This window comes from Ceratotherium simum, chromosome 5 (assembly GCF_057802395.1).
Source record: "Ceratotherium simum simum isolate JZ-2026a chromosome 5, ASM5780239v1, whole genome shotgun sequence".
In the NCBI taxonomy this organism is placed as follows: Eukaryota; Metazoa; Chordata; class Mammalia; order Perissodactyla; family Rhinocerotidae; genus Ceratotherium; species Ceratotherium simum.
In genome coordinates, this window is record NC_141904.1 from 84,200,918 (window position 1) to 84,224,773 (window position 23,856).

General features: G+C 55.2%; 1 protein-coding gene across 2 annotated transcripts in view; it reads right to left on the bottom strand.

Annotated features, from left to right (window-relative positions):
- ATP2B2 (ATPase plasma membrane Ca2+ transporting 2) overlaps positions 1-21,591 on the bottom strand; it is a 305,152-nt gene extending 283,561 nt beyond the window's left edge. For both annotated transcript variants that reach the window (XM_087431489.1, XM_087431490.1), the window contains exon 1: positions 21,310-21,591. The gene's annotated coding sequence lies outside the window, so the exon portion shown is untranslated. The remainder of the gene's footprint in view (positions 1-21,309) is intronic.
- Positions 21,592-23,856: the final 2,265 nt, after the last annotated feature.

Genomic DNA, 23,856 nt, shown 5'->3' on the forward strand with positions numbered 1-23,856 from the left:
GTGCCAACTTGGCCTCCAGCTTGGACGGGGGCTCTGAGCGCCTGCAGGCCACTGTCCCGGGGGCACGCAGGGACCGTTCACCTCACTCACCAGAAAGCCAACCTTTTCTGCAAAGGGCGGGAGGGGCTGGGAGGATGAGCTGGAATGAGGGAGTGACCACGGAAAACAGACGAGGTCAGGCAGGAGACCAGAATACGTGCTAGGGGCAGGGTAAGACTGAGGTCCCCAGGAGAGAGGCGGGTCAGCAGTTGTGGCTCATCGTCCAGTGGTTAAGGACCCCCGTCCTGCATTCAAGCAATACCCCCTGATTCTAAGACCTGGACAACCTCTGAGCCTGCAAAAGCCAGCTGCTCTGCAAAAGGAGGTCCCCGTGCACATGGGGAGGGCGCCCTCAGGGAGGCGGAGCCCCCTCGTGTGCTAGAGCCTGCGGGGCCCTGCCGGCCTGCCCGGTGAGATTGAGTCCGAGTCTCTGAAGATGGAGGAGACTGTGTGTCAAGCTTGGCAAAGGGCAGGTGAAGTGGCCACAGTCTTGAGGCAGAAAAGGGGAAGTGTCCCCAGAGGCCACGACTGGAGGCAAATGTCAGCAGAGGCACTCCCAGAGCACGCAGAATCAGCACAGATACGAGCTTAGTTGGGTGGACCCCAGGGCCTGAGGCCCATGTCACAGGGACCCCCAGCCGGCGGGGCCCGGGGCGGGCTCTGAGGCTCTTCCCGGCACATGAAGCGTCAGCCCCCTGAGGGGACTAGCGATGCAGGGAGGACGCCTGGGCGGGGGTCAGGCAGCCTGGGGTCTGGTCGGCTCTGCCCCGGAATGGCTGTCAGACCTTCCCCTCTCTGGGCCTCGGTTTCCTCATATGTAAAATGGAGATCAAGATTGGAACCCCTGGTTGTGAAGTAATGAGGAACTAGAAGTTCTCCAAGATCCTTTCAATCCAACATCCTCTGTCCGCTCCTGGTTGTTCAGAACAAACCTCTCCCTCCCATCCCGCATACCTCCTCATCACTAGGGCCAGTAGTTGAGCGAAGCCCAGGAGGGAAGGTCCCCTCAGAGGCGAGGAGCGGACGCTCACGAGCACACAGGTACCCTACAAGCTCGAACGCAGCAGCAGGGCAGGCCGTAGAGGGGACCCACACCCCAGAACTCCAGCAGAGCCCAGACGGAGGCTGACACACACGGGACTTAGCATGACTCTGGCCCCATTAGGAACAATACCCCGGGCCCCTCCAGCCTGCCCGGGAGTGAGAGGAGTTTGCTTAGTTTTCTTCACTTCCCCCACTAAGCCGGCTCCGGGGCACAGAAACTCATTAATACGGGATTACAGGGACTACAGCCTGCTCTGCCCTGCAGGCGACGGAGGGCAAACTTGAGGGGCCTCGAGATGTCCTCCCCGCCAGGCAGAGGAGGAGACTGAGGCCCAGCAGCTCTCCTTGGAAGGCAGAGGGAGCGCAGGGTTGAAGCCCCCTGGGAGCCCCCTCTGCACCTCCCCCTCATCAGAAGGGAGACAGCCTGGGAAACAGGCTCACTTTGTCACAGACCGTCACAGGCCTGCCCTGGATCCCATCTCATTTTACTCTCCTCTCATGAACCTCTCAAGCCCAGACTCTGTCAGCGCCGAGGGGGAGGTTTATAACACGACTTCTGGCCTGGCTTTCTGCAGAGCATGACCCCAGAGCCTGGGGTGCAGAGAGGCGACGTCAGGAGGCACTAGGATGCTGCCCCACGGTGTGGGAACGGGATTCCGGCTCCCTTCCATTCCTGCTGGTTTTCTTGAGGAGGAAAGACTCAGGTCAGGGCCAACGTGTCTTTAACGCCCCCACCCCCAGCACCCGCTGAGCCCTCCCCCATCCTAACAGGGAGAGGGAGAGCGGACCTCAGACACAACAGCTGGGTAGAATTGAATCACATTATTATTTTTCACTTCTTTATTCATTTTGATGGTTGGCTTCTATGTATGACAAGTGATATTCTATTCCATTTAAGCTGCATAATAAAGTTATCTTTAAAATAACGTAATTGAGTAAAGTGGTGAACCGACGTGGCGACAGCGCCGGTGGTTCACAGACACGGTGAAGACTGAGGGGGAGCACGAACGGCTGCAGCCAGGCAGAGCTGACACGGAGGACACGCTCCTCCCTCTGCGGATGGGTAAACCGAGGCCCAGAGAGGGAAAAGGACTCGCCCAAGGGGAGCTCGTGGCACAGCTCGTACCTGAACAGGCCACACCAGGTACCAGCCCTCGGAGCCTCCCTCCTGCTCCGTTCTCGGGGCTGCTCCATTTCTCTTCGCTCTGAGCTGGGCCGCCTCCTTTGCTTGACTTCTCAGCTCCCCCTTCCACCTCCTTCTCCTCCCCTGCTCTCCATACCCTGCAAAGCTCCATTTCAGACCATCCTTGCTCTGGTAGAGGGATGGGAACCTGAATTAGTGAGAAACCGCTGTGAGGCGTGTTAGAAAGAACTCGGGCCTTGCAGCCAGCCTGGGGACCCTGCCCTCGCCGGCTGAGCGAGGCTGCGCCAGCAGCTCCCCTTCTCTGGCCTGGCCTCCTTTCCTCTGTAGGGAATGATAACACCAGCCCTCTGGGGACCACGGTGAGGCTGAAACGAGCCGACGCCTCTCAAATGCCTAGCACGGCACCTGCTGTGTTTGGCAGATGCTCAGTAAGCACCCACTCTCTAATAGAAGAGTTTCTTTGCGAAAGGAGCGCAGCGCCGCTGTGAATGTCCTTAGTATGCTCCGTGACACTCTTGACAGCAGACGAGAAGTCTTAAAACTGCTTTAAAAATAGATAAGAAGTCATTTATAATGTGTACACTCATTGTTGGCATGCAAATGCTGCTGCTAAAAGCCTGCTCTCCTAAGTGGGCTTGCTCAGCCAGCAATCTGCTCAGCAAACCCTTTTCTTCTCTCAAGTGCAGGTAAAATCCGCTGCAAGAGTTCAGGCTAATGGAGCTCAGAGACCAGCTCCTAGAGTGAGATTCGATTATGGAGTAACCGTGGGGCCTGGTCACCCGTGTGCTCTCTGGCCGCCCTCCCCAGCTGCCCGCATCACGTGGTGGGGTGGGGAGACCCTATCAGAGCTGATGCATTCACAGATCTTTGTTCTGGCGTTAAGTACCACTCCACCTTCTCCCTCTTCTGCCTTTCTAGGAACAAAACCCAAACCCAAACCCAAGAAATGAACATCTCAACTCTCAGACTACAGAGCAACCACAAGGAGAACAAAGACCTTAGGGGCCCCTGGGAAGAGCGTGAGATCTGGGTGGGGAGCACGTCTGAGTCTTCAGCACGGTCTCTTGAGAGCCACATGTTTGGCCAGTGGCGCATCTTCCCTCGGGTGTCCCATGGGCATCTAAACTTGATGTGGTCTGAACCAGACTCCTCGCCCTCCTCCCGCTGCCCCACACTCTTCTCCTCCCAGAGCCCGCAGCTCCGTGAGAAGCACCGCTGAGTCACACACGGGGGTCAGGGAGCTGGCGGCACCCTGGTCTCCCCTCTCCTGCACTCTCCACAAACACTGGGTTCCTCTCGGATCCCTCCTCTGGTCTCACCCCACAGTGGTGGCCCCGCCACCATCACCTGCTGCCTGGAGCCCTGTTAAGCACCCTGACCCACCTCTCTGCCTCCCACCCCCCGCTCCAAACAGCCTCCACGTGGCAGGTGGAGTAACGGCCACAAAACACAGTCCTATCATTTCACTCCTCGGCCCCAATCCCCACAGCTTCCCCCAACCTTCCAGATCAAGTCCGAATTCCCCGACTCATCTCCAGAACAAGCATTGATTGGGCACCACCAGTGTGCCAGGCCCTGACCCCAACTCAGACATAGGCCGGTCAGCACAAAGCAGAGTCTAGAATCCGCAGCTTTGCTTCCTCTCATGCCCACCTGCTCCCACCCCACTGTTAAGAGTCTAGACCAGGGGCTGCAAACTGGCAGTCCCCAGGTATATTTTGTTAGGCTTTTCCAGTGTCGGCCCAATGTTTTAGTCAGGAGATTGCACATAAAACCTGGATTCCTGGCATCTCTTGAAAACCTGGAAGACCTAGCAACAGGGGGCCAGCTTTCCTTCACAGCAACAATTGCCTGGAGCTGAGTCCTACTTTCCCTGTAGACCGGCAAGCACTTTCCAGTTGGCCACAGTCCCCACCAATCCATATTGTCTTACACCCAGCCTGCTTCTCTCACTTAGCTCATGTGCCGGCCCCTGTGGATAGTAGAACCTGCTCTCCCTGGTCCACTTACAGTTGCTCCAGTGCACCTGACTGTTCTTGTCCCGAGCTTCTGCCTCTGCTCCTCCCTCCTCCTGGAATGCCCTTTCTCATCCTGTCTGATGGGAAAACACCCCGCTCTTAGAAGACTCCACTCCAGAGCTCCCCCTGCTCCTTGACAGAAGGTACCGCAGCCTTCTGTGCTCCCACTGTACCCTGTACAGACGTCCTCCCCTGCACCTATTGCACCAACGTACCCTTGTTTATTAGCACTGCCATCTTCCTCACTAGAATGTGAGCCGGCCCCACATCTCTGGAGCATAACACACTTACTCCCCCACCAAACAGGCCCAAGGAAATCGCGCTGGGTGGGTAGACAGATGCTAACAGTAACAAAACATCAGTGCAGCCTGTGTGCCGGGCTCTGGGCTGAGCAAGTTACCTGTGCTATCTCATTAAATGCTCAACAGAACCCAACGGGGGGTACTGTTATTATCCCCATTTTATAGAAGGAGAGACTGAGACCAGAGTCGGGTAGGGGTCTGACTGCCTGTTCCCCACCCCTGAGCAGTCGCTTCCTCGCCCCACTCTTAGGCTCAATGTCCTTCTTTCTTCCCACCTGACAAGTTACTGCACAGAGAGACCAGGCTGCGAGGAGACTGGACAAGGACTCCAGGAACCAGGGCTCGGGTAGCGGGAAGGAGGTGCCCCGCGTCCCTGCAGGCTCAGCTGGTCAGAAGTCAGGGAGAGACCCGAGGACTCCACCACCCAAGGCGACCCTGGCCCCGGGGTCACCCTGAGCAGCACCAGCTCTGAGCTGCCGCTCCCAAGGGAGGAGTCTGGGCTTCAGGTCCGGCCCTGCCGCTCCTGAGCCACAGGAGAGCCTAGCAGACACCCAGCTCTCTGAGCCTCTGTTTCCTCCCCTCTGCAACGGGCGTAATAACCGGACGCCCTCCAGGGCTGGAGGAAGTGTGAAGGAGACAAGGCAGGCCAGGTGCCCAGGTCCGTGTGTAACAGATGGCCGAGCGGCTCTCGGCAGAGTCCCCGGGAAGGCTGCATCGGCACCATGGACTCCGGGAGCTACGGCCCGGCCGGCAGCCCGGTGGGTGGAGAGCAGCCGGCCCACGGCCCTGCACTGCCGCATGGCAGAACAGGACGGCCGCTCCACACCTCCTCACGGCGGCTGTCATGTTCAGTGCCCTCTGCTGAGTCAGCCCCTGCGGCTGAACGTGAGGGCGTGTGCGTGGGCGTGAGTGCCAGCACAGGGGGTGTCTGTGTGAGGCCAGTGTGTCTATTCTTCCGACGTTGGTTTGGAACCCCAATGCACACATACGTGTGTGTTTGTACGCACCTGCTTATGCATAAGACCCTTCCCCAGATGCCCCCCCGCCTTTCCCGGAGCCCGGACAACGTCTGCCTCAGTCACTGCTGATTCTCAGGGCCCGGCACGTAGTAGGTGCTCAATAAATGTAAGTGTAATGAACGAGTCTACACACACACACACACACACACACACACACACACACACACCCCTCTGCTGTTTCCAATCAGTCTGTGTTGTAAAAAACACTCAATTTGGTAATTCAGGAACAGATCTTACACTGTTCTTAAATGCTCTTTCTCAACTTCCCCCAGAGCCCGAGGGGCGCCACTGGCATGATGGTCGGTGGAGGGAGAGGAGCTGCCCTGCCCCCAAGCTGGCCAGGTTTGGGCAGGAACCCGGTTCTGCTGCGTACTGGCTGTGCGACGCTGGCTGGCTGCTTCACCTCCCTGATCCCCTTGTGTGAGGATGAAACACGCCTGGACAGGGGAAGCGGAAAGCAGAGCCCAACACGATGCAGTTGTCTGTTCAGGCGACTCTGACCTGGGGATCCCCCACAAAGCTGGGCACCCCCAGACCTCCAGCCCTGGGGCTTCCCACATGAGAAACAACCTCTGCCCCACGCTTCTAATTCTGCTAACGCCAAGGTCTTCTCCAAAGCCAGGCAGAATACCTGGTCTGCAAGGAGAGGGGTCCGCGGTGGGCCGAGGAGACGCTCCGTCAGCCAGCCTCCAGTCACCCCTGCCCCTGCCCCCGCCACCCCGTCCCGGCTCTCCCGGCACCTGCCAGGACACCAGGCCAGCCTAAATGCCCCGTTTCAAGCTCAGGCTCTGCGCCCCCACCGTGCCCCAGCAGCATCCCCTTCAGCGTTCGGGAAATCCGCCCGCAGGGGCACACGGCACCCCTTCTCGTCCTCGCACCCGTTATCATTTACTCCCGCGGCGGAGGGGGTGCAGGGTAAGATCTTTCTGTCTGACTGACGGGGGTGCAGGGTAAGATCTTTCTGTCTGACTGACGGCTGACGTCACACGTCTGCAGCCGCATGGGGAGAACCCGGAATCCGGAGGCTGTGTGGGTGACAAGCCTCGCTTTGACTCCGCATTCTGGAGGCTCCACCGTGGAGCCTGCTGGGATAAGGGACTGAGGGTGCCTGCGGGTGACACCATCCTGAAGGGGTGTCCCACCATCACCTCCAGCTCAGTGTGGCCAGACCGGCGCTCATTACCTCTCCTCCCTCCCCGCTCCTGCTCCTCCTCCCCATCCCCTCTCTTAGCGAGAGGCCCCATCGCTCCCCTAGTCCCTCCGCTCCACTTTGAAACCACCCCAGACTCCTCCTTTCCTCTCACAGTTCATTCTCCACCCAGCCTTGCTGCTCAAACTCAGAGAAGAGCAGAGCTGTCACCTGTCACCCATCCCTGACCCCCCACTGTGGTCTAAAGCACTGGCCTCCATGCCTCTGAGAATACAGCTTTCTCCTTGAGGGTCTCCCTGTCTCCTTCCTCACCTCGTCTATACTGTAGCCAGACTGTTTGCTAAGATGCAAAACTGATCACATCACACCACTGTTTTAAAATCTTCAGTGCCTCTCACCTGCCTGCAGGACCAGGTCCAAACTCCTTCCCCTGACATTTGAGGCTTTCATGATGGGGCCCCGTCAGTCTCTTCTGCTTACTTTCTGCAGCCTCTGCTCAGGCCTGCTGACCCTGTCACCACACACTATTACATGTCTCTGTGTCCAAACCTCTTTCCAGTCACTCAGAACATCTAGGCTTCCTTTTGTCCCCTGAAGAACTCCTACTCATCCTTCAAGACCCAACCCAAATGGTCCCTCTTCTGCAAAATCTTCTCTAGCACCCTAAAGCCCAGTTGGCTTCTTCCTCCTCTGGATAGACTCTCTCCTATCATATATCATATGCACTACAGTTATTAAGCAATCATCCTCCTAGCACGACTAGGGGCATTTCTGGATTGAAGTCTTATTCTAGTCCTCTTTGAATCCCCTGGCGCCCAGCAGGGAACCTGGCATGTGCATGGCCCTCAGTAAACATCTGGCAAAGAATGAAGGAAGGAGCTAAGGTCCTTCAGAGAAGTCCTATAACCGCCCTGCTTTGGGTGTGAGCCAATAGCAACCTTCCTTCCCCAGAATTCCACGCCACCTCAAGTGTGAGCAGAGCCAACCTCTGCTGCTGCTTCACAGAATCACCAGGAACAGGCTCTCGAGCTGTTTCCTCCTCCAATCCCCACAGCAACAGCTTTATCAGCTTTGTCTTTCTAGAAGTCCCAGAGCCCATGGCTCCCTCCCAGCCTCCGTGGGCCCATGGCACTCGCAGCCCCTCACCTACACTCCGAGCGTGTGCCGGGCCAGCTCTGCGGGAGGCGCGGGCCTCTCCGGTGCCCTGGGCTCCAGGGCTCCCGGCTGGAGGGCTCCTCAGGGCGCAGAGCTGTCCGGAACTCCGGCTGCCAGCAGCAGAGGCGGATGGGGCCACTGCTGAGAGCCCGCGGCCGCCCCCACCCAGGACTGCGGCTCTGGCGGCCGCACGGAGCTCCCGGCATCCATCAGTCCTCCTCAGCGCGCCTGGCTGAAGCGGGAGCTTTGCGAGTGTGCGTAAAAAGCAATAGAAGACTGAAGAAAAACATCTAACCAAAGGCCATCGGTGGGGGCTGCACAGGAAAAATCTGCACTAGAGAAATGCCCTGGATGGGGTGGACAAAGGCCTCAGCCAGTCTGCGCGAGGGGAGGGGCGGGGCGGTTCCAGGCCAATGAGGTGACCCTAACTCCTTTGCCCACTAGGGTCCTGGTTTTGTTTTAATGGGAATGGGTGTAAAACTCACACCGTCATGTGCACAGCCCTCACAGGTAATTATGCATCTGCCGATGACTCAGCGATGAGGCGACAGCCCCAGGACACGGCAGCATCTTCGGTCCACTCACCGGTGAGCGGGCTGTTTGGCCAGACCCTGAATGACCCCATACTGCTGGGTCACTCCTCAACCAGCTAAGCCCCCTCCACCCTGTGCTGCTTCTGATGTCACCTCACATTCCCAATGCACTCATGACAGTTTTGGACAAATCTGTGACTCAGTCTACCCTCCCTGACCATTCCTGGTTCCTTTGCTTCTCTCGGTCCCCGCCCCCCCTTTTTTTCTTGTGTCTCTCTTATCAATCAATCAATCAATCCTCTTTTTCTGGCCCACTATTCCCGGCTCTGGCCTGGGAGGTCTGACGACCCCATTCCTGGCGATCAAAAGGCATGAGCCTTCCTCTGGCCCTGACCCGTGAGTCTGGCCTCTGCGCTCCCGAAGCCTCTCGACCCTTTGATTATTTTTGGAGTGGCCCAGTGTGGGGGCATTTCCAGGTCCCGGGTGCCCTTCTAGGATTTGACCCAAGGGATTCCCAAAGTGGGGGCCCACGTGAAGTGCGTTTGAGGAGAGCGGACCCCTGGGGCTTGCAAAGACGACAGAGGGGAAGGAGAGAGGAACAGCCACGCCAGTGCAGGGACCAGGTCAGCACTGGCCTCAGAGACCAGCCCGAGGGCATGCAGGCCGGGCCGGTGCCGACCCCAGACCCCGGTGTGCAGCCCGCAGACCCGGCTTCCTATCCGGCTCCCCCGCCTCCTGGCTGGGTCTTCCAGGGCCAGCTACTTAGCCACTCTGAGCCTCAGTCCGCCCGCGGGTGACATGGAGAGAGCAACGCCCACACCTTTCAGATGTGGTGCAAGTCTGGAGTGAAATAGTGTGCCCAGCGGGCAGCTGCTCAAGAGCAGACATCTCCTCTCTCCCAACAGCCCCTCCCCCATCTCCCAAGGGGCCCTGGAAAACACAGGGAACTAGGTAAGAAGTTCCAGAAGGCCGGGAAATAGGACCCGCAGCCAGGAACCGGCCCAGGAGGCCCAGACTTCAGGGTTCCCGGAGGGCAGCAGGGAGCCCCCTGGGAGAGAGCGGGCGTTAGCTTTTCCAGAACTGGCCCTGTGATGCCCGCTGAGGATGGGCCGGCACCCCGCAGACTCCTTCGCTGCCTGCCTCTACGCCCCAGACCTTCCAAACCCAGGCCCCGGCCCACGCTTTCGAGCCCCTTTCAACGTCACACGTGCAGAGTGTGGAAGCACCTCATGCCCTCTGGCCCACATCACCGTTCTTCTCCTTCTAGATGCTTCTGCCCACACAACCTGAGGCCAAACGACCCACACGTTTGCTGCACAAGTAGAATGAAATAAGGGGTTACAGACTTCCAGGTAGAGTGACTGGCTTGACAGCTTCCACAGTGAGAAGGTTCTAGGCCTCGCTGGCTCTTCAAGTGTCTGATGGGGCCGGGATTCCTAACACCCTTCTCAAAGCAAGGCTGAGCCTCTGACCTCCAAAATCCACATAGCACCCTGGTCTCCTCCCTCTCCCCACGGCCTCTTCCCTCTTTCCTCCCTCCCCTTTCACGCTGTACACAAAAATCTAGGGAGGATACATCAACACCTGCTGGAGGGAAGCGTGGCCCAGTCTCTCTGGGCCTCAGTCAACTCCTCTGTGAAATGGAGGCGTGGGGAGGGCCCTGCCAGCCAGGACAGGCCAGGCGTGTGTCGAGCCCAGCAGAGCCATGCGCACTGCCCGAGGGACCGGCAGGAGAGCCCTCTCAGTGACCACAAAAGGTTATGGAAGTGCATCCCGCCTGGCTGGGCTCCCCGGCTGTCCTTCTCAACAGGGGGCCCGCAGCCCAAGTCAGCCAGGAAGTGCCCGTTTCACAGGTGGGAAGCCAAGACCCGAGGGCTCACAGGTGTGCCTCCGGAGATCTAGGACATTTCAGAATCACACAGCTGCCAAATCCCCCCTGAGAAGGCGCCCTCTTGATTTTATCCGTCTGTCGGAACCAGTGGTTCTCGTCCACACCTAAAGGATGGTAGTGACTCCTGGTTTCTGCTGGGCATTCTGCTAAGTGCCTTCTCCCCAGATGTTATTTTAAGTCATGAACATGCACGCTGGTGGGGTGGGCAGACGAGGAATGGTTTACAGACGAGGAATGACGAGGGCTGTGAGCAGACAGGCCTCTGCCCGGCTGTGTGTACGGTGCTGGCCGAGGGGCAGGCAGGGCTGTGTGGGTCCATGCCTCCTCTCTGGCCCACAGCCTGCCCCGAGGAGAGCGTCCTCATATATCGGTGTCGCCCAGCTCCCTCCCCGCTCTCCTCTCGGGCTCTGCCTTGCTTCTGCCAGCCCTCGCATCCGTGCACTGACCCGGGGAGCACGTGTTACCCTCTCCTGGCCAGACGAAGGCAGCCCGAGGGGTTAGGAGTCACCGCCGGTGACTAGAGCAGAATCATGTTCTAGAGGGGGACTGGGTCCCTCTCCTGAGTGACTCAGATGGGATCTGTCCCACTCCTGCTCCAAATGAGTCTGCCCAGGCCCCCAAACTCACATAGCCTTTTCTGGCCCTTCATTCTCATTTCAGCCTACACCTCTCCCTTCTTGCCTTTGCCTATAAAAATCCTTTACAATCTGCATTAACTTTTACCTCTGGCGAGTCCTAAGAGTGTGACCTTGGATCAACCTCTCTAAGCCTCAGTTTCCTCATCTATAAAATGGGGACAATGCTAGTACTGTGAGCATGAAATAAGAGAATGCACTTCAAGGGCTCAGCGTGTTCCTAGGCGCTCAGCAAAAATTCCTGTAGTAGTTGTTACATCTGTCCCGACCACCCCAGTCAGACACCATTTCTCTTGGCTGTATATTTCTGTCCCCTCCCATCCTGTCTTCCACACTCTGTTCTACAGCGTGGACAGTGACTCTCCTCTCTTCTCTCCACCCCACTCTGGGCTCCCAGAAAATACCCACAGTTCCTAGCCCACCGGGCACACCGTGAGCACTGGATCCTTCCCACCAGCTGCCAGCCGTGCCGTGATGGCTCCCACCTTAACCCCCCCGAGGCCCCACAGCCCCGTTGGGGTCTCTGCTCCCTCACCCACCTTCCCGCCTTGGTCCCACCCAGGTGGCTTCTGTCACCTCCCCTCTCCTGAAGCCCCTCAGCTCAAGGTCTGGTGGCCACGCCTTGGTCCTCCCCGCCGTCTTACAGCAGCATTAGCACTGACGCCCGCCCCCGCCTGTGAAACACCTGGGGGGACCCCGCGTCTCCGGTCCTCCTCCTACCCCTAGATTACTCCTCTCTCTCTCCTGCGGGCCTGCCTCTTCCCGACCACTAACTGCTGGATGCCCCCAGCACTGTCCTGGGCTTTATTTCTCCCCAACTATACCCACTTTCTGAGTTATCTCCTCTAGTCCAGTGGCTTTAAATACGATCTATACCGATCTGCCCCTGAGCTCCAGACTCACAGCCAACTGCCGACTCCACATCTCTCTCGGATGCCCAGTGAACATCTTCAAGCCAACAGGTCCGCAACATTACCCTTCATTTTCCCTACCAAACCCACCCCTGGCCTCCGGTCTTCTGCTGGTCTCACTGAACAGCAGCAACATCCACCCTGTTGTATAATAAAGAATTTGACTGGCTTTGGCCCCCGGTTCCTGGGAGGGAAACTCTAAATCCTTGCAATTCCCCAGGTGACAGAGGCGTCTTTGCTGTTCACGAGGCCCGGGACCGCACCTGAGTTGAAGAGTAAGTCGGGATGGGGGCTGGTCACCAAGAAGACCGACCACAGCATTAGAGGGTAGGGGCTCTGAGCCAGCCCCGTCTCCAGGGAGGAGAGGGGGACGGAGGCTGAGTTCTGTCATGTGGCCACTGACTCAGTCACTCACGCTACATAGTGGAATCTCAATAAAACCCTGGACACCGGAGCTCCACGGGGCTTCCTGGTGGGTCAACAACTGATGTGTCAGGAGGGTGGACACGTCCCTGGTGGGACCCTGCCAGACCTCACCCTATGTGTCTCTTCATTTGGCTGGCCCTGATCTGTATCCCTTACAATAAAACTGTTATTGTAAGTTATTGAGTTATTCTAGTGAATTATCAGACCAGAGTGGGTTGTAGGAACCCCCAATTTGTAGCAGTGTGGAAGCCTGGGGACCCCACCTGTGGCTAGCATCTGAAGTGGGGCAGTCTTGCTGGGAACCGTGTCTTTTTCTTTTTTCTTTTTTTTTATTGATGTTTTAATAGTTTTTAACATTGTGAAATTTTGGGTTGTACATTTTTGTTTGTCCATCACCATATACATGTCTCCCTTCACCCCTTGTGCCCACCCCCCACCCCCATTGCCCCTGGTCACCACAATACGGTTTTCTCTGTCCATGTGTTGGTTTATATTCCACATATGAGTGAGATTATACAGTGTTTGTCTTTCTCTTTCTGGCTTCTTTCACTTAACATAATACCCTCCAGGCCCATCCATGTTGTTGCAAATGAGACGATTTTGTCTTTTTTTATGGCTGAGTAGTATTCCATTGTATATATATACCACATCTTTTTGATCCAGTCATCAGTGGAGGGACACTTGGGTTGCTTCCACTTCTTGGCTATAGTGAATAATGTTGCAATGAACATAGGGGTGCATAAGCCTCTTTGGATTGTTGATTTCAGGTTCATTGGATAGATTCCCAGTAGTGAGATAGCTGGGTCATAGGGCATCTCTATTTTTAATTCTTTGAGGATTCTCCATACCGTTTTCCATAGAGGCTGCACCAGTTTGCATTCCCACCAGCTGTGTATGAGGGTTCCTGTTTCTCCACATCCTCTCCAATATTTGTTGTTTTTTGTCTTGGTGATTATAGCCATTCTGACGGGTGTGAGGTGATATCTTAGTGTTGTTTTGATTTGCATTTCCCTGATGACTAGTGATGTTGAACATCTTTTCACGTGCCTATTGGCCATCTGTATATCTTCTTTGGAGAAGTGTCTGGGGAACCGTGTCTTTTAACTCATGGTCTGTGCTAACTCTGGGTGGTGAGTGCAGATGTGGATTTCAGCACCCCAGGTGGTATCAGAATTCACCCCAGAGTCCCCCTTGATTCGTCTCCTCCCCTCTTCCCCCACAGCCAATAGAAGAGCGGGTCCAGCCAGCTCAACCCTCACATCTTTGCAGAACACGGCCACTTCTCCCCGCCTCCACTGCGCCACCCTGGTCCTGCCTCTGTTGTCTCTCACCTGAATTCCCGCACAGCCTCCTCCCTGGTCTCCCTGGTCCCCTCGCTCCCCACCCCCACTTACCTCACCAGCCCCCTGTGGTCTGCAGCCAGGCGGGTTCTGTTAACACCAGCCCGCCCGCAGCATCCCCTGCTAGAAGCCGCGCGTGCCCCATACCCCCAGGAATGAAGGCAAAGTCCTCGCACTCCAGCCCCACCAACCGCCCTGACCTCACCTCTCCCCACACGCTGGCCAGCCGCTGGGAAAGGTGCCATACAAATGACCTGGTGTCTCACAGGATCTTCTGCTCTGCAGCTGGTTGTTACAGAGATGGACTTACATGGATGTGGAAGGAATCACAACGGGGCGGCACCGTTCAAACAGTTTCAGCGAAAGAAAAAACACGCTTCGTTAGTAGGTAACAAGCAGATGCTCTGAAAGCCAAGAGGCCTGATCGTTTCCTTCAAAAGTTCCTGAGAGATTACAGACAAAAACTCAACTGAGGAAAATGCATCGAACGTGGACACTCCTAACTTGGGTTTTAGTCTTGTTTCTCCCGTTTCTGACCTGTGTGACCTTGGGCAAAGGGCATCCTCTCTATGAGCCTCAGTTTTGTTATCTGTGGAATGGGGAGAATGCTGGTACCTCCTGGCCTATGTCCCCAAGTCACCATGAGGGTCCGTGAGAGGCGGATGGAAGTAAACTAAACCACACCCAGTTGTTTAGTTTACTCCTGTGCTAACACCCACCAGGACAGGAAGGCCCAGCACATCTGGGCAAGAAATGAAGATCTAAGTGGATCTCTAGGAATAATAGCCAATTTTCAGCCTCCCAGGAAAGGTGCTGAGAGGAGATTTTGCTGAATCAAAGGAAAATGCTGAAACCAAGTGGCCACACCTTGTGGGGCCAAGTTTTCTCCATCAACCGTCCCCTCCACCACTTGGAGATCCTGGGCACAGTCCTGGGTCCCTGTCTGCGCCTGACACTGGGCCTCTTGCAGGCGGCCTCTTCACCTCTCTGGACCTGGGGACAGGCTAACAGGTCTGCCATGCCTGTTGGCTGACCTGCTGGGGCCACTGTGAGTCAGGACTCCTCTGAGGGGCTACCGGAGCTCAGTGTAGGGTGAGAGTTTGGCAAAGGCACCCCCAAATACCTCTGCGAACATTCTACTTCCTGCCCTTGCCTAAATCCTAAACCTGGAGTCATCCTTGCTCTCTCTCCCTTTCTGCCCACGTCTTGACTGTCATCCTCTTCCTTTCCCTCCTCACGACCCACGGCCTCCATCGAGTCCAGGCTATCGGCATTTCCTGCCTGGACAACTGCACCAGACACCACCTGGTCCCCCTCTTGCTCTCGGCCATCTGTTCACTCCACAGCAGCAGCCAGGGCAGTCTTAAAAACACAAATCTTTTCCCATCGCCTCCTGACTATAACCCTCCAGTAGCTTCCTGATGTTCTTAGGCTAAAATCCAAACCCTCCTGACAATAGTGGCTTTATGATGCTGTTCTCTGCCTTCACTTCCAACCTTTTATCTCACCAGCCTCCCCTCTTGCTCTCTCATGCTCCAGGGATGCTCAGCTTCTGTTTCCAATGCTTCTCACTCACTGCAGGATCTTTGCACAGGCTGCGGCTTTGCAGGAATACTTTTTCCCCTTATTTGGGCTTCCTTTCCTCATCCTCGTCTTGGTGCACCATCTAACATCTATGATCTGCTCAAGTAGATGCATTCTCACACATCCTCCAATTTTCACCTTAAATAAGCACTTCCTCAAGGAAGCCCGCCTTGATTCCACCACCCCCTCCCCTGCCATTAGGCTCTCATAGCAGACTGGGCTTCACAGCATTCATCATACTGCAATTATTGTTTTATTATCTGTTTCCGCCATTAGGCTGTAAGCTCCACGAGGGGAGGGACAAAGTCTGCCTGCTCACTCCTCTCTCACCAGTGCCACACTCACAGTAGGAACTCAATGATTTGTAAAATTGTATAGACTCACCTTGGAATCATTTCTGAATCCTCTATGCTCCACCACCCTCCGCAGCTTACATCCCATCGCTGATGTCCCTTACATCATCCAACTCGCCCCACAGACGCTCGCTGAGCACCTGCTTCTCAGCCCCAGGGAGGCCTGGCAGCAAACAGGGAGGTGTGCAGACAGGTCCCCACAAGACAGTACACCAGTGCTCTACCAAGAGGCAAGCCCAAGAGAAGGAGTGACCGCCCAGGAGGTCAAGAAAAGCTTCAGGGCAGAGGGGCCCCATGAATGGGGCCTTAAAGGATGCATAGAAGCTTGCCAGGTTGGGGGTGGAGTAGAGGGAAGGGCATGGACAAAGGCCCAGAAAAGTGAAATCTCCTATTCATTGGGAGATGAACAACACCTCCCAAATCTTCCTCTGGAGTTCCCCTTCCAGAACTGATACCTAGATCCTCATCTCAGCACTTCTGCTGAGCTTTCGAACAAGACTTTTCTGCTGCAGTCTCTCTTAGCTTCATTCTCATTCTTTTCCACCTTTGCTCAAGAACAAGCTGTGGTCCCCTACTGCCTTCCACCTTAAATCTAAGGTGCCTGCCTGCCATTGGATGCCTGCCTCAGCCTCTCCCCGTCTCTCAGTGATTCTCTCATCACTCTCTGACAGAATCAGCTTTGCTTCCACTAAACTCAACAACCACAACCTTCCACACCCAACTTGCTCGTCCTATTCCTTCTCTCCACCACTGATTTTATAAATCAAAGTCACGTGGGTTGTTTTTGGCGAGGAAGATTGGCCCTGAGCTAACATCTGTGCCCGTCTTCCTCTATTTTATATATGGGACGCCGCCACAGCATGGCTTGATGAGCAGCGCATAGGTCCACGCTCGGGATCCGAACCTGTGAACCCTGGGCTGCCGGAGTGGAGCGCACGAACTTAATCACTATGCCACCGGGCCGGCCCCAAAGTCACTTTTAAGTTGATGCTAAGAAAAATTATTTTTTAAATTTGAGTTTTAATGTCCAGAAACCCATTTGAATGATTAAAGTGTTTTTTTTTTTTAATTTTTGTATTGAGGTCATATTGGCTTATAACATTGTGTAAATTTCAGGTGTACATTATTATATTTCAGTTTCTGTATAGACTGCATTGTGTTCACCAAGAAAAAATAAACAAGTGGGACTACATCAGACTAAAAAGCTTCTGCATGGCAAAGGAAACCATGAACAAAACGAAAAGACAACCCACCAACTGGGAGAAAATATGTGCGAATCATATATCTGACAAGGGGTTAATTTCTAAAATATATAAAGAACTCAACAACAAAAAAATGAACAACCTGATGAAAAAATGGGCAGAGAATATGAACAGACATTTCTTCAAAGAAGATATACAGATGGCCAACAGGCACGTGAAAAGATGTTCAACATCCCTAACTATTAGGGAAATGCAAATCAAAACTACAATGAGACATCACTTCACACCCGTCAGAAAGGCTATAATTAATAAGACCGGAAATAACAAGTGTTGGAGAGGATGTGGAGAAAAGGGAACCCTCATACACTGCTGGTGGGAGTGCAAACGATTCAATTGTTTATAGCTAACTCACTGCTTCGCAGAGCAGTAGAAACGCTTGAGGGTTTCTTAGTAACATTAATTTTTGTGGGCTGAACTCGTTTGCTGTGACCCTGACCAGCCAGTTTGTGGTGAAGGGGCTCAGCTAGGAGTGGTTGTACTTGTGCTTCTGGGCCTAGCTGGGGAGGTGAGGGGTCACCCAGGTGCATTGCTTCATGAGGTGTCTGTGTCACCCCTCCCTAGGGGCTCTCAGAGGCGGGGGCAACGTCTTCACCTACACTATCCTGCACCCCCTCCAGCTTCAAGCTCAGTGCTCTGCAAAATAAACGGCCACAGTCCCCAGGAACAGGCTGCCCCTGTTGTGGGTAAATTGTGACCCCAAAATTCATATGTTGTAGTCCTAACCCCCAGTACCTCAGAATGCGACTGTATTTGGAGATGGGTCTCTAAAGAGGTCACCAAGGCAACATGAGGTCATGTGGGTGGACCCACTCCAATACGACAGGTGTCCTTACGAGGAGGAGATGAGGATACACACACAGAGGGAGGACCCTGTGAGGACACAGGGAGAAGGCGGCCGTCTATAAGCCAAGGAGAGAGGCCTCAGAAGAAACCAGCCCTGCAGACACCTTGATCTCGGACTCCCGGCCACCAGAACTGCGACAGAATAAACTTCCATTGCCTAAGCCCCTGGTCTGTGTCTTTGTGATGGCAGCCCTAGCAGACTAATACACTCCCAAAGCCAGTGCCTCAAAGCCACAGTCCCAGGGGCTAAAGAAGACAGGGGACACTGATGTTGGCTTTGGGTAAAAAAAGTGTTTTGAGAAAAAGAACACTTTAGAATGAAAAGTGCCAATATAACAATTCTTATACAGCTGACTGTCACAATGTACACACACGGGTGGGGGCAGAGTTTTTTCTTAGCTACAACTATTCTTCGCCCTTGTATAAACAGTGAACATTCCCCTGTGGGGCATTTAGAAAGTGCAGAAAAGCACAAAGAAGAAAATAAGTCCCTGGATAACCTCCCACACTTCAGTATCTGTTTCTCAAGTCTTCTCTTGTCTCTTCTCTCTCTCTCTCCTCTTTCTACCTTGCTTTCTTACGTTCTTTCCTACTTATTTTTTTTAATTGCGGTTAGAATTAATTTTGGCAAACTGCCTTTTCACTTGACACTGAAATGTGAACACTTTCCCCTACATGACTAAAAATTCATCTCAAACATTGAATTCAACAGCTGCCCAGAATCTTCCACGACCTGCATGTGCCGTCAAGGGCTCCCCCAGTCCCCTGCTGTGGGACATTCGCCTTGTTTTCTAACTAATATAAACAACGCTGTGATAAATATCCCTGCAGATAAATCTTTGTACATGTCTTGCACTATTCCTCAGAGTAAATTTCCTAGAAGTGGAATTACTGGTTACCCACATTTTCAAAATTTTAAAAATTCTCAAAACTCTCTAGTAGGTTATGCCACTTTTGGGGGCGTTAACAACTACTGACCACACATATTAAAAGCTCCCCAGAGTCTGTTGTCATTTTAGGCATCTTAAAAAACAGAAAAAAGAAAGAACAAAGAACACCAAGGTTATCTGACTATAGTCAGCATAAGAAAGTGACAACCACCCCTGGCTAAAACAAAGTTGCCCCAGGTGAGAGACTGGTCCCTCAGGAGGGGAAGGGAAGGAGGTGGCCTGGCTGTATTTACAACAGTCTGTGGAGTGGGGACCCATTTTACCAATGTGGAAACTGAGGGACAGAGAGGCAGAGTCAGTCACTTGTCCAAGGCCACACACAGCTCGGGAATGAGGCAGCCGGGACTGAAATTCAGTTTTGCCTGGCTCCAAAAACCAAGGGCTTAACCATCACACCACACTGCCCTGTGGCGGGGTCTGTGGGGCGGGGTCTTGACACCGGCATAAGCCGCTGGGCAGGACAGCTTCAGGACCGTTCCCAGACCCAGCCCTGGGGGCCTGTTCTGCCTTCCCATCTACGGCAACAGGAGGCGCTGGGTGTGCAGGGCTGGGCGGATGCAGGGCTGGTGTGTACCCTGGGGTGCCTGAGCCAGCGAGGCCACCGACCCTCGGTGATGGTCAATGTGCCACCGGTCATGTGTTCATGTGACTCACAAGCACATCGCTGCCCTGACTGCATCCGAGCAGCCACGGGGTTGAGAGCCTGCAGGAGGATGCGGCAGTGCAGGGGCCAAGCAAACTGTACACAGACGGAAGCGGGAAGGAAGAAACACCCCCAACACACGCCTGCAGCAGCAGGGAGGTAAACTTGTGAATAATCCTTCTCTGTCTTTTCCAGCCTTTTAAAAATGTGACGTTGCCCTCACAGGGATGCCATGGAAACAACAAGATGGACCTGGGTTCCAATCCCGCCTCACCAGCTGTGTGACCTTGGGCAGGTCCCTTCACCTCCCAGAGCCTCAGTCTCCCGGGCTGTGGAATGGGCGTTGTCATCCCACCTGGATCTCAGGATGAACTCAAGTGGAGATTCCACCACAGCCTTAGCACCACGCCCGGCACACAGCAGGAACTTGGCAAAGGCCAGTCCCCATACAAATTCACACCCTGCCGGGCCCTGGAAAGGCAGAGAGCAGTGGACAGGGCCCTGCTCGGGAGGAGGTGCGCCTGGGGAGGGAGAGACAATTATATCCTGAGGTGATGAGCACTTTAATGGAGGGAAAGAACCAGGTCCACATCATTTGCAGAAAATGACCACGATTTGGCTCTCTACCTTACGACCTCAGCAAGATCTGAGGGGGCCGCGCACCCTTGACAGACCTTTAAATCCTCCCCTGTATCACCTTTACTTTTCCCTCAAAACCCACCTGTCCCAGGCCCCAGTCCCCCCAGCCCCACTACCTGCAGGGCTGATCTGGTCAGGGCACGTCCACAGTGGACACGGGCGCCCAGAGGCTGCAGACCACCCCAGACAGCATTCGGGGAAAGAAAATGAAAGGAATGAGCTTATCACATAAAACTTGGAAAACACAGAAAACTTGAATTGCCCATAATTTCATAACTTGGAAATAACCTCTACTAACCTACAGATGATATTTTGACAGAAGCTTTCAAAGCTTTTTCCTCACCCTCTCCCAAGAAGTGACACAGATGGTGGCGATCTGGGCAGCGCCAGGTCGCACATCGGGGAGGGGGTGCTGAGTGGGGAAGGCTCTGTTCCTACGGACCCCCCCGGAGCACCAGCTGATTCCACCGGGAGCAAGGCCAGCCCCTCGCACACCCGCCCCACACCGCCCGCCCGGCCCGTGGAAGACGAGTTCTCCGAGGTTTCTCGGGAAGCAGCGGCCGGGGCCCCTGGCAGCTGATCTCCTGGCTCGCCCTAGAGAAGCCCGGGCAGTCCCCCAGGCAACGGGGCTGTGCCTCCAGTGGCGGGTCTGCAGCTGGGGGCACGCACTCCCAGGGACATGGTGCTGAGGGTCACAGGCCAGCCCACAGAGGCCCCATCCATCAGGACAGGGGCCGAAGACAGCGTTCCCAGAGCCAGATCCGCACAAGCAGTCACTAAGCTCCCAGGACTGTCCTCTTCAGGCCCCCAGGCCTTTGTTCTGTCCCAGGCCCTCAGGCTGGACCAGGGCTGTCTGCACAGTGTTCCCCCTTCTCAAGTCCCCAGATCCAAAATACCCTCAGTGTGGCTGACCTCAGCAAGACAGTAATTGAAAAATAATCCGATGGCATTAAAAGATACTAAAGTGTGAGTGACTGATATGATAGCCTTGTACCCACACATGAATATTGCTCTTTATCTCAAAAGCACATTCACTAATCCACGTGCGCCTCTCTTTTGGTAGAATCGCACACCAAGGTAAAGTGGAAACACGCAGGCTCTGTGGGGACTGGGAAGAGACAAAGTCACATACAGGAAACACGCCCGAACCGCAGCGTTAGATCTGCTTCCGCCTCCTGCTTCCTCCCCTCTGCCCACAGGTTTTGGGGAGTGGCCACTGAGAGCTCTGGTGTGGGAAGGAGGTTCGGAAGGCTGGGGTGGTGGGGGCAGTAGGGGTGGGGAGAGCAGGGTGGTTGACTGTACAGACAGGAGGTCTGCAAACCGGGCATTTCTAAATCAGTGCCACTGATGGTACTGAAGTGTGTACCTCGGCGCAGGTGGGGATCCCGAGTCCCCCCAGGGGGGTCGGGGTCTTGGTCGCACACTCACCCGTCTCCTGGGCTGCTCACAGTCCGCGCTCCGGCTGCGGGACACCTGTGAGCAAACAAGATCAGAAATATCCGTCAGAGGGGCCTGTGTTTTCTAGGTCACAAACCGGTGGCCAGAGATCTGGATCTGGCTGTTTAAAATTTAACATTTGTTTAAAATTTAATATTTGAACTGATCTCAGCATTTAGAACCGAGGGATTTCATGCAGAAGCCCGGCTTTCTGACCCCTCTGGGGAGAGCTGTACCTCTGGGCCGCGGGCCAGCAGGACACCAACGGGCAGAGCCCGCTGCCCCTCCAGGCCCACAAAGGCTCCCAGGCCCCGCCCGCCTGCCCGGGGGGGTGCTGGACTGTGCAGCCCCTGCTCTGTGTCTGACGGTGGGACCTGCACCGCCGGGGCTCCCCTTTCCGGCCTGCCTGGGCTCCCTCCCCTCGCTTCCCTCCGCCCGCTCCAGCTCCAGACACACAACTGAGAAGAAATCAAGGGTGAGAAGATTGAGTCAGACTCCAGACGAAACTTGGGAGGAGGACCTGCTGCCCGCTCTCCTGGGCCGCTTTCCAGTACCCCTGCCTGCGGCTCGGGGGCTGAATCAGGCAGGGTCCCCAGGGTTTCATAGAGGACCTCTTCACACACGTGTGGGCAGGAGCGGGGCAGTCCCCAGGGGAGCAGAGCTGGGGATGCTGTTGCTACCACCCTGGTCCGCAAGGCTGTGGGAGGGGGAACGGGGTTTCCAGACCCAGGCACAGAGACGGCTCATGGAGAGGACCCCTGGCAGGAGATGCCACCTGTAGTCACGGCATGAGCCAGCCCGAGGTGACCTGAGGGAGACAGCTGGGAGACTAACTACTTCAACATCTCACCCCTCACTCTATATCCTGCCAGAGCTCCCCACTGACCAGAGCCAACAGGAGGCCAGAGAGGGAGGGAGTGCATGATGCCGCCCAGTCACCCCCAGGGCACAGGGCAGGGTGCGGAAGGGCAGAGAGCAGGTCTTGAGAGCAATGGCAGACGTCCAACACAGCGGCCCCGTCTCCCCGAGCACCGCGCACCCACAGGATCCACACCCGTCGGGAAGCCAAGGCTAGCCAGGTCCTACCAACTGTCAGGCGCTTGGCTCCACTCCAGTGACCGTTGGTTGGTGCTGACCCTTCCCCGGCCTCTGTTCTGCTCCCCCGGCCGGAGCCAGGTTTATTGCTCCAGCCTCCAGGGCCCTCACCCCCCAGCACCTGGAGCCTGGTCCAGGCCCTGAGCTCTGCTCGCCGCCCCCACCTGTTCTCTCCCGCTGAACACCCTTCAATTCCTCTCACTCTGGAGCCAGGCGGTCCCCTTCCTAGAAAGACAGCCCAGCCCAGAGGTCAGAGATCCGGGCGCAGAGCTGCAGGCCGACACAGAGCAGCCACAGGGACAAAGCAGTCAGCTGCGAGTTCCTCCGCAAATCTCTTCTGGGAAAACAAGAGCCCGAGAAGAGACAACCACTGCACAACCGGTTTCGTGGAACCCGGAGCCAGAAGGGGAGGCCAGCTGCTCTGACACCTGCCTTTAAAGGTGGGGAAACTGAGGCCAGGAGATGGGGGCTTGCACAGGCCACACAGCCAGAGAGTGGCAGGTACGGGGTTTTGTCCACCCACCAGGCTGTCCTCCCTCCTGGCCTGGGACCCATGAGGGCCCAGCCACGTCAGGAGACTGACGTCAGGCTGCATTTGCTCAAGAGCTATTTACAACATCGAGAGACTCCCCGGTTCGTTTACTCCTCAGCCCAACTCTGCGGGGCAAGTACTGTTAGAATTCCCGTGTTACACAAGGGCAAGCTGAGGCCCAGAGAAGTTACCTAACATGCCTTAGACCAGCACGGCAGGAGGCCTCTGGAGCAGAGGCAACAACATCGATGACAATAATAATAACTAGCATCGCTCACCAGGATGCTTTCTCCAGGCTGGCCCTGCACTGAGGTCCTCACACGCATTATACTTTTTTTTACTGGAGGGTTTCTATTAACTTTTTCCACTTGGCTAAAACATGGAGGATATATATATATCTTTTTTCCCGGTTTATTGAGTTATAACTGACACAAAACATTGTGAGTTTAAGGTGTACAGCATGTTGATTTGATAGATATTGCATATGATTACCCCCAGAGCTTAGCTAACACCTGCATCACGACACATAATTACCATTTCTTTTTTGTGGTGAGAACATTTAAGATCCACTCTCTTAGCAACTTCCAAGTATCTATGTCCCGTGGTTCTAATCGGGTAAGCATTAGCCATGTGGTTACTGAGATGCCTCCAGACAACTTTGCTTCGACACTCATTTTCTGGCGCCTGTGGACCTCTCCCCAATGTCTCAGCCCACGTGAGTGAAAGCTCAGAATCGGCCCCTATCACTTCCGGTGATGTTCAAGAGGCCCCTCCAGCTCATGGCTGCAAGGCCCCGGGCTGTGAGCAGAAGGCCCGCCTCATCAGCACCCCCCGCCTTCTCCTGCGGGGACTGCTGGGATGAAAGACTGATGAGCAATCTGTCCTCACTGGTGAATTTTTAATTATGGAAG